The sequence below is a fragment of the Hemiscyllium ocellatum genome, chromosome 32 (assembly GCF_020745735.1).
Source record: "Hemiscyllium ocellatum isolate sHemOce1 chromosome 32, sHemOce1.pat.X.cur, whole genome shotgun sequence".
Classification (NCBI taxonomy): Eukaryota; Metazoa; Chordata; class Chondrichthyes; order Orectolobiformes; family Hemiscylliidae; genus Hemiscyllium; species Hemiscyllium ocellatum.
In genome coordinates, this window is record NC_083432.1 from 39,930,601 (window position 1) to 39,949,035 (window position 18,435).

The 18,435-nt window shown below is 38.4% G+C and overlaps 1 protein-coding gene across 8 annotated transcripts in view; it reads left to right on the plus strand.

Moving 5' to 3' along the window:
- raraa (retinoic acid receptor, alpha a) overlaps positions 1 to 18,435 on the plus strand; it is a 564,031-nt gene that overhangs the window by 289,913 nt on the left and 255,683 nt on the right. The window lies entirely within an intron of this gene.

The window sequence follows — 18,435 nt, forward strand, 5'->3', positions numbered from 1 at the left end:
CTGACATTGTTATTTAGTTTTCACCACTATTTTAGATTCATGCTGGGTAAGTCAGTTTAATATTGCTGTCAATGTAATATTCTAACTACCTTATAACCCATACACTTATGCAGAGTTAAATTAGGGACCATTTATGTCTAGTTCATTTTTTGAGACTGTAGTATTGTTCAGGCTATGTCTCTTTTTTTAAGAGGCTGTGACTTAGCAACCACTTTATAGAAGATATTGATATTATTTATGAAAATGATTTCTAAGGCAGTAATCTTTTTAGAGTGATCATATTACAAACAGTTAAAGAGCCTATATCTATCTCTTCAGAAGCTACTAAAAATGTTTCATGGCAGCATAGTTAGAAATGTCTTGCAGGTTTTTTTTTAATGGTGCTGCTCATGGATGTAAAACTCTTGACAGCTGGCCCTGTGTTTCTTGTGTTCCTGTTTTAGTTTTTCTACTAATACATGTATAATTTCCATGAGATCAAAGTTCAAACAAATGTTGGGGCAGTTTAAAGACCGGTCACAGAAAGAACAACCAATGCAGCGAACAGGCTTCTGGATGGGACGATGGAAGGGGAAAATGCCTGATCTAATTTGAAAGGTCTGACTGCACCTTCATACAGGTGCTCTTCCATCAGCTGACCTCGACAGTGTAAAAAAGTCAAGTTCCCGACAGCATTGTTGCTCTATATTATCATCTGGTAGATGAACTAAATTTGGGGAAGAGGTATTTTTCAACTGTATCTCTGTTGTATCTTCTTACAGTACACATTTGATTGTATATAGGAGCAACATACATAAAACCATAAAATTCTATTGTAGTTCAATTGCTATTCTAACACTAAAATCACTTTTGACCAACAAATCAAAATGTGATAAGCAACTCTTGTATGAATATGCTGGATCTCTACTGCTACCAACGTGTCTAAGTGTAGGAAACTGTAGGGTGTCCTTAGTCCCGTGAGGTTGAGGAAGGTCACTTCCTGGTCTAACTAGAAGAGTCTCTTGTAGTTAGCAAGAAATAGCTTATTGCATGTTAGAAATTGGTTGACATTGTCAAAATAACTATGAAGAGACCGAGACATTAGTTCTCTCTGCTTTGAGAGTCAAAGCTGTTCTGTCCATAAGATGACATCATTGTGGTTAGTACTTATGGCACTCCTCAGTATTAGTCCTTTCAGACCTAAAGCAATGACAGTCACTTGATTTCAGTATCAGTGGAGGGTAGTACTACTGGTGCCCATAATGCAAGTCTTGTATAGGCAGTGCCAGCCCAGTGCAAACTTGTGTGGTGAAGCAGTGGCTTTTCTCTCAAGCCCACTGAATCCAGCAAGTTTACACTGGGATTGTCATTGGCCACATGAAACCTGCATTTCAGGAACCAGCACTTCAATCAAGAATGAAGATGATAATATTGGTTTAATGCCAATAGCGTAACAGCTATTGTTGGGATGGCCTAGTTCTACTTATTTCCCCAGGTCTGCCTTGTGCAATTTCTAAATTTGGGAGCATCTGTTTCTTTTTGCCATTGAAAAGCTTTTCTGTGACCTTTGTGCAGTGGGAGGTATGACTCAGTGCATATCGTAGTGATTGACAAGGGTAGTCTCTGTCAACACAACATGTGAAGTGTTCAAGAACTAATTGCCTTCAAAATTAAAACCACATGTATCATTTTAATATACACATTAGAGAACATTGCATTTTAACAATGTTTCTGCTCATTTATCACAATTATGAATAATTACAGTGGTTTCACATTACCTCAGCAGGGAATAACAAATTTGTCTTGTGCTGGTCTAAAGTGAGGCCTTTGTGACTGTCAAGTCTTGATATCATCAGCACTAGTGGTGGCCTTTGCATTTGTGTTAACATAGGAAGAAACTGGATTCCTCACTGAGGGAATCTGAAACAGCTTGAGAGCTGAATTCACAGGTGTTTTTATAGACACGTAACAACCATTTTAAATGCCATAGCATCGATGTTGCAACCAAATAACTGATTCTTCAATGCAAAATGAAAGATTGTATTTGTTGGAGTGGGAGGGGGAGAACAAGTGCAGTCAAGGAACCTCTCAGTTCTCTGGATTATACCATGCTCTTGTTCTTTGTTTTGTTTCAGATAATGCTGAAGGCTGTGTGTTGGCAGAACATGCTTGGCACTGTTAGCCTTTATATCCATAAAACTAAAGATGTATTTTTTAAAGGTCATAAGATTATACCATTGATTTATCTGACTGAAATTTATTTTTAGAAATCCAGATTGCGTGTGTTAATATTCTTTGAGTATATACGATTCAGATACTTGTAATAATCCTAATAGTCAGTTCCACCATCAAAGTTTGTTGCAAGGTATCTCTTGGAAAGAGGGAGGAGTGTATTCAGCTGTAGAAATATGCAATCACAAAACAGATGACTCAAACTAGCAGTTAATGCAAGGAGAAAGATGGATTGTCCAAGGTTCAGCCTCAAAAGGAGAGAGAAATCTATTCAAACGCCTGACAACCACCTGATGAAGGATCAATGCTCTGAAAGCTAGTGTTTCCAGTTAAATCTGTTGGACTAGAACCTGGCGTTGTGTGATCTCCAAATCATGTCTATTCAAACACACTGTGCAGAAGAGATAAAATCACATTAACAGTGACAAATATAATTACCGACAAAAAAAAGGTTAATCTGTTGCATAGCTATTCCAGTCTGGAATATATCTGCATAGTCCCACAGAAACGTATCTCAACATAAGAAACACAATTCTGAAATGAAAGATAGTTTCAGTGTAATGTTTCCTTGTGGCATTTGGATACCAATAAATGATGTAGGAGAATCTTTACAAGGTTGAGCGCCTGGCTCAGATTCTTGCGTAATACATACATATCAGAACATGAGGTGCAGTGGGTTAAAAATTTAGATTTTGTGACTAGTTGAATCCACTGTCCACAAAAATTAATGGTCAGGAAATCAAGTGGACTGCCAAACAGACATAATAAACTCCAAGTATAAGAGACACGACATAGGTTCAAACTAGTAAAAATGAAATTATTAACTTTTTACAACAAGGAATGATGGTGTTGTAGTGGGAATAACCCTGCATTCTTTTAAGAAATAAATTGGATGCTATAGTCTGGTGACTGAAAGATGGATACACTAAGATGGGCTGAAAGGCTGCCCTAATGTATAATTTTGTTGCAAATCTCCATGCCCTTATTCTTAAATGCAATTCGATTGCACAAAACCAGCCTATGCGGGAATTCTTATCATTTACAATATGAATGGCTATTGAGAGAACTGGTGTGAATTGTTCCCTTCAACTAAAGAGGATGACTGATGAAAGGAATCCAAACAGCAAAATCGGATGGACACCAGCAAGTGGTTTGAGAAAGAGGAAGTGGAAAAAAAATGTGGTCTGAAGCTCTGAAGAACTAGCTTTAACCACAGTTTTATTTTGCATAGAAATTTTGATTTAAAATCAAGCCAATAGCTGCAAAGGTTTGCATTCCTATGTCAACAAACAAGAAAAGTTGACTTTTGTTGTATTCCTCATTCAAAGTTACTTTGAGTTTAAGTTTGCTTGAGTGACATGTTGCTCCAGTTTCTTGCAGGTTAGCTGACCATTATTATATCCTTCTGGCATAGTTCCAGCTGATTGTTAAGGAGAAACCTAATGTCAGTGCATTTAGTCATAATATTTCTTACTTTTGAGGTTAATGCTGTTCTGTGCAGTCCTGCTATATTTCAGTCAAGACTCATTGCTAGTTTTCTAGTTAATTTCCAGGACTGGAATGCTCATATCCCTTACTCTTTCCTCTCTCGCAGTGCTTCATGAGTTTAATAATTGGTTGCTGATTGCAGAGATGAGCCATTTCCCAGCTCCATTTCCCCAGACTAGTGGCATTTCTTGGGCGGTCGGCTGGCAAAACTGGAATGGGGCCAGAGGCCATTGGCTACAGTTGCAGGCTGGTTGCAAGGCCTAACTCAGTGCAGCAACATTGCTTGAAAGAATATTGTAAAAGTGAACCGGAAACATCTTCCTGGTCTCATGTCTCACACCAGCCCTGCTCACACTCCTTATGCCTCATCCATGCATCTTCCAACCACCTCATATCCTGTATGCCAATGTACCCATCCCCAGCGACACTTCAAACCTTTTATACTACCTTCTACCACACCCTTCCCATCACCATCATGGGCTTTCAGATGCCCAACATCACACTACCCAATGCCCATTACCATTCATAGCACCTATGCTAATCTATGACCCTGTACTCAGTACGATTGTGATTTGTAGCCCCTAAACCAACTTTGTTTTAACTCATGTGAACACATGGCCTCACACGCCACCCATTGACCTCCCCTTCCATGCCAACTCACATAAAGCTACCATGAGCAAATCTCACCAGCCCATGTGAATGTAGTTTTGTCTGTTGATGGTGTCACTGTTTTAAAAATCAACGCCAGTATTTCTAATTTGTTCAACAATTCTTTGACAGCCTTGACGATTCTTTGAGTTCTGTGACCATTTCAATGAATTTATGCATAATTGATACATATTCTTGTCTATCTGCCATTTTCAAGGGTGCTATTCTCCTATTCCCACCTTAAGAGAGTGCCTAATCCTCCTGAGGGTTACCTGACTCTGTCTAAGACCCCTCCACTTCTCCAGTGCTCTGGGGCCATTTGAAAGCCCTCTCCTACGAACTGTTCTGAGAGCATGACCGTAGTCCTAGGTCTTGATATTGTTAAATCATTTTGTGCTGCTTCGTTATTTATTTTAAACTTTTCAGATTTATTGGTGTTGTAAAATTGTATTTATTTCATAAAATAAGAACTAGTGATTTATTGTTTACTTAGCTTACTGTCAAGAAATGCCCAGTCCAGATAAGTTTACAAGAAAGTGTTGGAAAAATTGAACTGTTTATTTTTAAAATTGATTACAGGGTAGTAGATTAGAAATATTTAACATTTCAAACTGATAGGAAAATACAGATAAGATAAGTTAAATATGAGCAAATTGCTTCCTGCAATAGTTTCGCCAAAAAAAAGGAACCATAGGTGCAAGATTAATGCAAGCAATTTTGTCAAACAGTAAATGACAGAAATTTCAGGAGTATAGGGTTTAGGTGAAAGGGTAGGTGTTTTAGCCCTTTGAGTTTGCTGAACCCTTCCGTAAGTACGCGGTGAGATTGTCTTGTGGTCTCAGCTCACTTTCCTGCCTGGCTTTCACAGCCCTTCACCCTGGAGAGTGGTTGAGTGATACTCGACATTGGGGTTAGATTGTGGTGTCTAAATAGTAGTGAGAGAAACTTTTTATCTGTGGAATTCACTTCCAGGGTTACAGAATGAGTTGGGAAATTTGTTGACACTGATTTGGTGAGGGAAGGAAAAGTGAGGGTGAAAAGCGTTGAAGGAACAGGAACAGAGTAGGTTAATGTGATTAGAACAATTTTCTCACTTGTAGGTTGTATGTTGACATGGGCAGACAGGATAAAATGGCTGTTTCATACCTTAGTCTATACACAGTGGCTCAGTAGTTAACATTGCTGCCTCACAGCATCAGGGTTCCAGGTTCAATTCCAGCATCAGGTGACTGTCTGTTTGGAGTTTGAACATTCTCCCTGTGTCTGTGTGGGTTTCTTCTGGGTACTCCGGTTTCCTCCCACAGTCCAAAGATGTGCAGGTCAGGTGAATTTGCCATGCTAAATTGCGCCATCGTGTGATGTCAATTAGTCAGAGGGTAATGGGTCTGGGTGGGTTACTCTTCAGAGGGACGATGTGGACTGGTTGGGCCAATGGGCCTGTTTCCACACTGGAGGGAATCTAATCTAATCTTATCTCTTTGTATATAAAGTCAATGCAAAAGGTTTGCTGTCTCACAATGGCATAGAAGTTTCACCACTGTCTTAAAACCTTTATCAGTAATCTTAATTGAAATGATACTGTGCCGAGAGTTGATTGTATTCTGAAAAGGTAGTTCTTTGTGCACAGACAGCAAAGAAAACAATGTAAAAGACCTAAATAACTTGAAACTAGTCTAAATATCATACTTTGTTTGCCACTGTCTTTTACTCAGCTTGTTTCTCTTATTTTCAATACTCCCACATGTTCCAGAAGTGTGTAATAACATCTCTGCACAGGTTAATTACAAAAATATTTAGAATGGCTACCCCACTAAAGGAATTTGTTTAGAAAGCAGTATCTGCATTGACCCTCTGCAAGAACAATATAGCTAGTCCTAAACTGCTGCTTTTCTCTTCATCCCTGCATTGTTTTTCTTTAAGCATGCTTATCTAGATAGTTCTCTTTTAAAATGCCCAGCTATATTTGACTCTACCCACTCTCAGACAGTGCATACCAGATTTTAGCCTGCTCTGTGTAAAATGATGTTTTCCTCATGTTGATGTTGATTTACTTTTCCAGACCTTTCCATCAGTGAAAGCAGTTTTCTTGTATCCTTTCTATCTAGATTCCTTCGAATTGTGAGCACCTCGATCAAATTTACTCTTAATCTCCTTGAAGGAGAACCCCACCTCTCCAGTCTGTCTACATAACTGAGGTGTTATATATCCAGAACCATTCTCCATACTCCTGCACTGTACCTAAAGTCTTCACATCCTTTCTAAAGTGTACTGCACAGAATTAGACAATACTCCAATTGAGGCTGAATTGGTGTTTTATTAAGGTTCATTATAACTTTTATTTTATACTCTGTTTTTATTTATGAAGTCCAGGGTAACCTACATCTTTTTAACTACTTTCCCAACATGCAATGCCACAGTCAGTGATTCCTGCTCATATGTTTATTGGTGTCTGTGTTCCCCTTGTCATTTCATAGTTGTCCCCTTATTCTCTTATTCTTTCTGTCAAAATGTATACTGTATGTTTCCTGACATTAAATTTGATTCACTTTAAGTTTACAGCTTTTGTTGAGCTTAAGGATAAATGCAAATTGGAAATCAAGCATGGAATGAACATCATTTGAAGGGCAAACAAATCTATAGGTGTATCCTTGATAGACAAGAAAAAATTGACCTGCTAGAGACTGAGGAACAGTTTACCTGCTCTATGAACCCCAGGGAATGTAGAAAACAATAGAGGAAAATACTTTTAAACTTGGGTCTCAAAGTTTAATCAAATGACTTAAAATTAAGACTTTTGATGAGGCGCAGCGTTAGGTGTTGCGTTTGCAAATTTCTGTTCTTTGTCATTTCGAGAGAAATTGTGATTGTGTTAATAATGACATCATCCCCAACCAAACCTAACCCCTGTGAGTGCTAAAAACAAGTTATAAAAAGCCACTTTATTCTAAAACCAGGCTGGAGTTTTGGAAACATAAAGCTGAATGTCAGCAGGCTAATTGGTAAAGAGCACATTGTGATTATGTCCAGTGCAGCAGTCATTTGATTTCTACTAATGTAACCTTCTGATGGGTAAATGTCTTGGATTTTAGGCTGGGCCTATTAATAATGCCCTGATACAGTAGTAACATGGCTCTTTTCACTTAAACAGTACATCAAGCCTGAGATTTTCATGGTCTGTGTGGTCTATTCAATGCTGAATTTACTTTCTGATCCACTAAGAAATTCTGTCGTTCACATTTGAAAGTGGACCATAATACAATAACCAAAAGTATTTGAGGATGATAAAAAGTCTGGAGCTGCAAATAGTTCTTTCCCAGCAAATCTGGTACTTCACAGTAATATTTCTACATTTCACCAGCTGATTCTCAATTGTGTGTAGAAAGAAGAGTGGCTACAATAACAAATTTGAGAGAGCGTTTATTTGTGGCATTGTATTTGATTGACTTACTGACTCTTGGTTGACCTGATTGTAGTAGCATATAAGAATCGCCTTGCATTCTCCAAGTTAGTTGGTTTGATTCTGCTCTTTGTACGCCTTTCTTATCAACTTCAGTTGCTTTGTAATATTTTGTACTTAAAAAGTGAAGGAATGATATTATAGGTCCACAAATGTCATATACGTTGTTTTATCCAAAATTTAATATTAAATATCTCGCTGCTGCAATCTCTGGGGTACACATCGTGCTGGAGCAAATAGAACAAATTGATATCCACAGAGTGAACCTACTTCTGTTCTGTAGGAGGTCATGCTTCTTTTGCACTGAGTGCTGTTAGCAATTCTGAGAACTGTTTACCAATTAACCTTTCTCCAACTGGCAGGATTCCCATTAAACTCCCGCAATATATTTTTACCCCTTTAACATTATTTCATATTTCTGTTGTGTTTCTCTAGGTATGCTGTTCAAATGGGGTATTTTGTCTCAACAAGTAGGACTTGGCAACAGTCTGGCTCACTTGGAGAGTCCTAATATGCAATTGGGATTATAAATTTAATTTGTTTTTTTATTGCTGACTAGGTTTTAATTATTTTGTTGTAAACCGTAGCTCATGTATTCAATGAACAATGTTGGAAGTTGAGAATGAAACCTGAAACATTTGGTTTTGAGGCTGGTAGTCTAGACCATGCGACATGGAGTGGGTACTTTCTAAAAGTATGATGATTGGCGTCATAATCCCAAATGGGCTGCTTCGTTCAATCTTCCAAAGTTTGTTTTTGGTATTACCATCTTTTTCACTTACTGCAATGTTTTCCATTTTTTACTTTTGGACCTTTCTCACACGCTTAAATCCAGAAATGGAAAATAATGCTTACTTCTAACCAGGTCTATGTCATATTTATATTTGGGGGTGGGGGTCAGGCAATGGGCTAGTGGTATTACCACTGGGCTGTTAATCCAGAGACCTGGCTTCGAATCCCACCACAGCAGATGGTAAAATTTGAAGTCAATAAAAATCTGAATATAAGAGTCAAGTGATGACTATGAATCCATCGTTGATTATTGGAAAAACCCACTAATGTCCTTTAGGGAAGAAAACTGCCATCCTTACCTGGCCTGGCCTACATGTGACTCCAGACCAATAGGAATGTGGTTGACTCTTAACAATTAGAGATGGTCAATAAATGTGGCCCAGCAAGTGACTAACTCATCTTGTGAATGAATAAAAGAAAACAGATCTTGGGTCTTACAAGAGAGTGACAGAAGATTTAATGGGACTATTTTCTGTCCCCTTGGCAAACTTCCCAGACTCTAGATAAGAACTATAACTTGTGATTTATTATTCCATTGTGTAGCTTTTTCCTGTAGAAACCTATGGAACCAGTAGCCCACAGACAAGCAAAGATCACATACTAGAGTTTTGACTTTATGTAAGGCAGGTTTCATGGGATGAGACAGGAACTGTCCGTAGTAAATGGGGAAGCTGTGCTGAGGAACAACTGCGGAACAGTGCAGAGTGTTCAAAGAAACATTTAATGCTATTCAGAAGATGTTTGTATCCATGAAAAATAAAAGCTCCACCTAGCAAAAAGAAACAGTGGACATCTAATGAGGTAAGGGGCAACATAAAATTAAAACATAGGGCTTATAAAACAATATAATCCCACAGAATGGGATCAGAAAAGAGTTTATAAGAGAGGCTTAAAAGGATTATGAAAGGAAATTTGAAACAGACATAAAAGACAATAAGAAGAAATTTTACAGTTAAATGAAGGAAACGCGTCTGCTTAAGAGTACTATTGACCCACTGAAGGCTGAGACTGGGGGATATTGTCAATGACCGTGGGGAAATGACAGATCTACTGAATGACTATTATGCTTCAGCATTCGCAATAGAAGAGAAGGAGAGCTTGCTGCAAGTTCCAAAGAAATTAAGAGGGTCAGAGACAGGGTCTAAGTAAAATTAGCTGAAGTAAATCATCAATAATGTGGAAATTAATAGACTGAAGAGTGACAAATCCCCAGCACCTACTAGTTTTCATCCACAGGTGTTAAAAGAGGTGGGAGAGCACATTGCTGGTGCCCTAACCATAATCTTTCAGAGCTCCCTGGATTCAGAAGTTGGATCTCTGGATTGGAAATTTGCTCATGTCATTCTGCTCTTTAAGAAGGATGACAGCAGAAAAACAGAGAATTACAGACCAGTTACCCTGACATCTGTGGGTGGAGAAATTGTTGGAACCTCTAATCAAGGATAAGGCAGCTGATCACCTTGAAGTATTTCAGTTAATCAGGGAGAGTCAGCATGGATTTATGAAGGCCAAAAAAACTCAGATTTTTGAAGAGGTGACAGAGGTACATCAATGGATGTTGTTTATATGAATTTCCAGAAGGCTTTTAATAAAGTCCCACACGCTTGTCTCTCGGCTATTGGTTAAGGTGGGCCCCTGTGGTATTGAGGTCAGATTACTGACATGGATAGGAAATCGATCAAATGTCAGGAAACAGAGTTGGAATAATGGATAATTACTCAAATTAGACAATCAGGAGGCTGGAAGAACACAGCAAACCAGGCAGCATCAGGAGGTGAAGAAGGTGACGTTTAGGGTAACCCTTCTTCAGGACTGGGAGTACCCCCAGCCCAAGTACTGAAATTGGCAGGTCATGACTAGAGGTGTCCTGCAGGGATCTGTGTTGGGGTCTCAATTATTCATAATATTCATTAATGAATTGGATGAAAATGGCAAATATCCAAATTTGCTGACAACACTAAATTCGGCAGCATTGGAGACAGTGTTAGTGACAGCATAAAATTACAACAGGATATTGTTAGATGAGGTGAATGGATAAAGCTGTGGCTGATGAATTTTAATATATGCCAGTGTGAAGTTATCCATTTCTGATTTAAAAAAGATGCATCAAGGTTCTTTTTAGAAGGTACAAAGTTAAATACAGTGGATGTAGCTCTTTAAAATGCCACAAACAAGTGCAAAGACATTATACTGCAATTACACAAAACCCTAGGTAGATCCCACTTAGAGTACTATAGGCACTATGAGCAGATCTGGGCACTATCCTTTGGGAAGGACATTTTGGCCCTGAAGGGAGTTCAACATAGCTTTACAAAGAAAATACCTGCACTTCAGGAGTTAAATCATTAGGAAAGATTAGACAAATTAGGTATTTATTTTCTAGAATTTAGAAGACTAAGAGTGACCTAATTGAGTATTTCAGGATATTGACAGGGTAGATAAAGATAAATTAATTCCAATGGTTGAAGATTCTAGAACCAGGGGCAAAGTCCAGGTAATTCAGGAAAGATGTTAGAAAGTATCTTATACGTAAAGAATAGTGGAGGTTTGGAACTCTCTGCCTCTAATGGTGGTTGACGCTAATTCAATTGTTAATTTTAAATCTGAACCAATTTTTATCAAGCAAGGGTATCAAGGAATGTGGGCCCAAGGCAGCCATATTGAGTTAGGTCACAGATCAGCCATGACCTTACTGAATGGCAGAGCAGGCTGGAGGGACTGAATGGCCTACCTGTGTTTCTATGTACCTATACCTTTCAGGTTTTCATCAAAGTGAGTCAATTGCAGAAACATCTAATGAGATTTTGTAGTCTGTTTGCTTGACTGTAGTATGATCAGAAGGCTGTTACAGATGGTATTTCCAGATCATTTTATTTTAACTGTTTAGAAAAACTTGCATGTATATAGCATCTTCCATGAACATCATACACCCTAACATGCTTTCTAGCCAGTGAAGCATTTTTTAAAGTGTAGCCACTTTTGTAATGTAGGAAACATGGCAGTTATTGGGTGCATAGCACTCTTCTAAACTTCAGCCCGAATTATTCAACTTCCCATCATAAGACAATCTTCTCTTCATAAGGAAGCCTCACTCTACAGTGTCCAATGCAATAAATCCTTCCTTAGAGATGGAGCCAAAGTTACTCACAACATTGAGATGGATCAATAGGGGAATCAAGGGTTACAGGGAAAGGGCAGGAAAGTAGATGCGAGCAGTGTCAGATCAATCATGATCCTGTTGAATGGCGGAGCAGGCTCAAGAGGATGAACAACTTACTCCCATTCCCATTTATTATCACCTTCTATCATTCCAGCTCTAGTCTCAATAAAACTCTACAAATTTCGGAAGACTTCCTTGTTCTCGTACTGTGGTTCCCTTGCATGAACATGCTATTTGCCTCCCTAGTTGCTGCAAGTTGTTTGCATTCCTTTTTCAAGTGTGTCAAAATGTTTCTGAATGTCAACATTTTAAAGTTTCTTAACTATTGGAAAATATTCTGTTTTTCATTTTAGTAAGGTGAATTGCTACAAACTCAATGTGATAATAACCAGATGATTCTTTTTATCCATTTATGTATATTAAAACAAATTGGAACCAGAATTAGGCATACTGTGTAGGATAATAGGTTAGAATATTAGAATTTTGAGTTCTGAGTTCTGTAGTTCCTCTGAGTTTTATAAAATCAGCTTGTTTTATCATTTTAAATGATTGGGACTTCTTAATGCCTTTATGTTAGGAGATTACATAAAAGGCATTTACGATGAAATATTTGAATATATTTAGGCATGTTTTACACAGAACATGGAACATTTAATGAAAGCTCTACTGCATATGTGCTTTAATCAGCTCTTTGGCTAGTACTACCCAGGCACTAGATCTCCTTCCATGCCTTAGCAGTTAAATGCACTTCATGTTATTACACTGATTTAGGCCGAAGATGGTTTCTCGCATAATCTGTTTCAGGTAAGCTAATCTCAGACAATGGAGGGAAAATGTTAAACTGGGATTCATGTTCCTCAGTTGCATCTAATTGCAGTGTTGAAAAGTGGATATATGTAGATTCAGATTGGACGAGTTGTGGTGTTCCCCTGGATGTTGGCACTCATTATCCAAATTTAACAAGATTGATTGTTTGGGTGAGATGCTGCAGTTGCATATTTTTAAGAGAAGACTGGTAAATTGAGATTATAAGGTTTTTTTAGAAATCCCTATTTCACATTTTGTGATGAAAGAACATGAACTTTGCTTTGACTTCAGCTACTGCTGTTTTAACCATCTGTTGAGAGATGTGAGCCAAGTATGCTCTGCCCTCTAAATTTCACTTCCACCTTTTGAAGAAGAGCTGCATTCAGTGCTTCCTCTTCAAGGCACCAAGGTGGATTTGATTAGGCAATGAAAAAAACAATGGATGAGAACCAAAAGCCATTCCACTTGGGCATGTCAACGCTCAATACCAACAGAAAACGTCTCAGAACCTGCGCAGAGTCCAAAAGGCAGTCAACAAAGTAGTGCCTGAAAGGTGCAGAAATCTGTGAAAACACAGCTGGAAGAATGGAAAGAGGAAGGAACTTGCTGGTTTTGTTTTGTTGTGCAAACATTGGATAGAGTAGAATTCCTCTTGTTGATTATTTTACAGAAGAAACCAGGACAATCCATTTCACTTCCCCAGTTATTTGCCTTTATCTACATGCAATCAGAAAAATCGGAACTATAACACAACGTTTATCAATGAAGTTTGGAAATAAAAAAATTCCCATTTGCAGTTAGCATTTGTTGAGTGAGAATCGTGTTGCCCGGCCCAGTGTGGCTTGCAATGACTTTTCTCAGGCAATCTTCTGCTCTTCACCTCTGAGATATCGAGGGATTTGAGTGTCCTAGTACATGAATCACAAAACTATTTATATGCAGGTATAGCAAGTGATTAAGAACGTAAATGGAATGTTGCTATTTATTATAAGGGGCATGGAATGTAAAAGTAAGGATATTTGACTACAGTTATATGGAGATTTGTTGATGCCACATCCAGATAAATGTATACAGTTTTAGTGTTTTTATTTGAGAAAGAAAGCAACAGAACCTTTTCAGCGAAGATTTACTTGACTAATCCTGAAATGAGGGCATTATAGTAAACGAAAGGTTGGACAGTTTGTGTCTGTATACATTGGACATTGGCTAAAGCGCCTACTCAACAATGCTGCACCTCACCTGAAATGCTGCTACTGAATGCCTCATCTGCAAAAATATTTTATTACCCAACAGTGATCAATGTGATGGAGACACAAACATGACTGATAAAAATAAACCATTAAAAGCTTGTTTTGTTTTAGTAATGTTCCTGAGAACATTCAGATGATTTATTTTGGATTTAATACTGTAATACCTCAGGCCTGAGTGTTGATACGATTGTGTTTTCATATGTGGGAGAACCTAAAATGTTACTTCTTTTTGTATAGTGACTTAAATGCATGCTGCCATTGATGTAGGGCAATTTTGAGTTTATTTTGTCACCTCCTAAGTTTCACCCAGATTCTACAGGAATAATAGAGCATCTCAATCATTTAATGGAATGAGGAGCAAAAGTTGGCAGTAGCTCACTTGCTTCCATGAAGTCCCTAAGTTATGGGCTTTTCAAGATTGGAAAAAGAATTGCCCTAACTATCCCTACAGGTAAGGTTCGCTTTACTTCCTACACGTGAAAAGTACAGTCGAACATATGATGAGGGATTTGTAAATGGTTGATTTGGTTCTTGGGATTGTAGAGTTTGGTCTTGTTCACATAGCAGACTGTGTCATACCTTTATTGTCATTTTCTACAGTTAGCACAATGTTCTGCCTAGTAAAATGCAATGCTGCCTTTGGTACTAGAAACTGAAAGATTTTGTTGTGGTTCTGTTCGCCAAGCTGGGAGTTTGTGTTGCAAACGTTTTGTCCCCTTTCTAGGTGACATCCTCAGTACTTGGGAGCCTCCTGTGAAGCGCTTCTGTGATGTTTCCTCCGGCATTTATAGTGGCTTGTCTCTGCTGCTTCCGGTTGTCAGTTCTTGCTGTCCGCTGCAGTGGCCGGTATATTGGGTCCAGGTTTGGGACTGCAGCGGACAGCAAGAACTGACAACCGGAAGCGGCAGAGACAAGCCACTATAAATGCTGGAGGAAACATCACAGAAGCGCTTCACAGGAGGCTCCCAAGCACTGAGGATGTCACCTCGAAAGGGGACGAAACATTTGCAACACAAACTCCCAGCTCGGCGAACAGAACCACAACAACGAGCACCCGAGCTACAAATCTTCTCCCAAACTTTGAACTGAACGATTTTGTTACTGCAGTACTTACAACCCTGAAATTATTTGTAGAAAGTTAGATATAACAGAGCCTTCAGTATTTTATGAACACTTTTTTTATTTAAAGGTAGCTATTTAACTTTTGTTTTGCTGAAGGATTCTATTTGTATATTAGTGTGACCTCTGTGTAATAACAAGCTGTCAGAGCTATTTAATGAAGTTATAATGAGCAAGAAGTCTGCTTTTACTGAAGGTTAACCACATTGCTGATTATGTTAAGACAAGGCAAGATGAGCAGTAAAACAATGAATAAATATGTTTATAAAGAATAGACTGGCCAAATGCAACAGCATTTATGGTACTAAGTTGAAAGAGAGAAATATGACCATTGGACCGAATGTTTGAACTGGACACTCTAATGAACCGCAGCGAAATAAAAAAGTAGTTAAGTCATTGCAGACAAATGAAAAAACCTGAGCAATGGAAGTAAAAATAGGCCAAGATTTTTCTCCATTATCCAAGTTAGCCCTGTTTTAGACATATGGTCTTGCATATAAAGATATAAAGTAGAATAGATTTTTGGCATTCATTTTCTAGACTCCGAAATGAAACATAGCTACTTGGAGGAAGAATTAGTACCTATTTTCCTAGATTAGTGCATAAAAGTCAAGGGAAAAAAATGAAGGTTATTACTCGCATAGGTAAGGATGTTTATATGCTGACAGTTTTGAGTGCATTGTTGCCATCAGCTTCTGGGCTAACTGTGAAAGGAAAATAAAATTTACAGTGGATAGTCTTTTGAGGGCAATCCCACCAGCATTACTTGAAGGCATTCATTAATTTGATCATATTAGACATTAAAAGCACAGGTGCAGTTTAAATGCCAACTGCAGTTAAATGGATTGATTGCTCATACTTCAGCATAATTGAAATGCAGTAATTTAGTAGATATATAATATCTAGGTAAGGGCTGTTGTGGCATAGTGGTAATGTTTTTACTTCTAGGCCAGGAGGCCTTGATTCACATCTCGTCTGTTCCAGAGGTATGTCATAACATGTCTGAACAGACATTAAAGATATCTGTAGTACCTTGTAGGACTGTGGTGGTGTAGTAGTAAAATCCATACCTCTGGGTCTGAAGTTTCAGGTTCATGCCACAGCTATCCCTGAGGTGTGTCATAACATGTTCAGACAGGTTGATTTAAAAATAATTATAGAATTCTTGTTGTGCTATGGTAGTGTCCCAAGCTCTGGGCTTGGGTTCAACTCCCACCCACCCCAGAGGTGTGTTATAATGTGCCTGAACACGCTGATTAAAATAACTATAAAACCTTGTTATTGTATCTTACAGTGTATGAAGTTTGAGAATTCTGGAACCACTGTCAAGTTCACTGGCCAAGCCAAAACTAATTTTTAGATTTCTTTGTTCTCTTGTTCATTGTCTGATTCCTCAGATTTCCTTTTATGAAACCTAAAGCAGCTATACATTTCCAATGCAACTTTTATTTCAGTTTCATGGACATTTTGCATATATACCTTTGAAATTGCATTAACTGGTACTTTGCGGTTTGTGATACTATGATAGTTGCATTTAAAAGCCTATTCTACAACCAGGAATGAAATAATTTAATGCAACTGATTATTATTAAACATATTGGCTGCCAATATTTTTGGAGTATTCATTGGTGGAAATGGAAAGAAAGAAAGGTGACCAACATGCCTCCTTCCCTCTGTCCACTCCAAAATGCATAGTTCAATCCACTTTATCTGTTCATTTTATCTGTGGGTGCTCAATTGTATTGAATAGCTAATTGGACCCATTGGGATACAATGGATCATTGCCCTGCCGTTCTCCTGTGTTATAATTGACATTTTTAAAAAAGAAAAGTCTTACTTTTCAAAGTCTGCTTTGTTGAGACAATAATGCCATAAATTGTGAATGGCCAGCCTCACCATGTGTTCTATGGCATTGAAAGATTTGGCAATCTGATATTTTTCTTTTGAACAATCATTGCCTATTGAGCTGTTTAAGAGAAGTTTGTATTATGATGATCCCAGTAGGATAGGAATTACGTATAGTTTCCACTAACTCTTGACATCAACTGGCTAGTGCATCATATAATACTGGATTTCAACTTCATGTTTCTTGAATAGGACAAACAGTTGAGGAAAGTCAGATTTTCAAATAATTTTGTTTCTATGCAGCTTCCCCATTTTCACATTGAATGTGTGTTTCTTTGCTTTGAATTCTTCCCCTCTTTTCATTTCATTTGTACGTTGCTATTTGAGAAGAAAGAAAGGCGACCTACATCTATACCTCAACCGTGGTTTACACTCTAGGCAGTAGCTTTGTCTCTCCCAGCCACATGCTTTAGACAGTCTAACTGAAATTGGGAGTTTGAGTCGGGACAGGTTTTATTTAGCTGTGGCATCAGTGTGCATTAATTATAGTTCACGTACAACTTTTTGGTTTGGAATAGTAGGCAACTATAGTGGACAAACTAAGTTTGAGTGTGTAATGACTGCAACATCTCTACTTGTGTCATGGAGCTTTTAGTGACTGGCTAACTGTATCAAACACAGTGAGAAGTTTGGTCTGCTGTGATCTTTGCAATATCTTAAAATATTTAATTTGATCATTTTACTCGTTTTTATTTATTTCATTTTTTAAAATCACTTTTGCCCCGCCCTACCTCACTGAGCTGCAATTCTAGCTGCAAGTCTTCTTCCAGAGCCTCTCCCACATGGCTATTCCTTTTTTTGCCTAGTCATGTAATTTGACCAGAAGAATGCAACCATAGGACTGACTCAAGATTCATGCATATGTAATTGCAGTATTTGTCATTTTTAATGATCAAGTGTTGGAATCCAAATTGATTTTCCTTCCCTTTACCAGGATGGCTGAGGTCAGTTGCAGTATGCTATGGTCAACTAACTTTGAGGATGGCTGGAGGCCTTCCTGATCTTTATGACCATGAAGACACTATCATAATTAGCTACTCAGTTCAATTTTCCTAACCTAACAAAAGCTCATTTTTCCATACGCAAGGGTCAAGACAGAAGCCTGATTTCCAGAACTCCTCTGCAATAGATGCAGCCCTATTGCTCTCACGCAAATGAGGCGCAGGAAATCATTTTCTCCGTCTTGGAGTGGCTTCCGCTATGAAGTGCGTCTTGGGTTGAGCAGCAGTCAAAAGGCCCTGAGGCTGACTACCAGGAACATTCCTTCCGCTTATTGCCAGCACAGTGCTCAGCTGGTGAGCTGGCCTCTTCCGGGGGTATCTCCACACCGTGTTACAATACGAGCTTCAGATCTATGACATACGAAATGCTTTAAACTTTAGGAAAGTGATTTTCCTTTCTTTTGCAGCACTGTACGGTAGTAGCACATCCAGAGTGCATTGCAGCTAATTAGGTGCAGATGGGTGGAGTAAGCAAACCTGTTCCTTCTGAAGTGCTGTGCATTTCGGTTGTGTTGCTGCTCTCCTCCACTGGGACAGTAGGAATCAAGTAAAGCAACCTATTAAAGTTTAAAATGCTTCACAGTGCCATAACAGCAA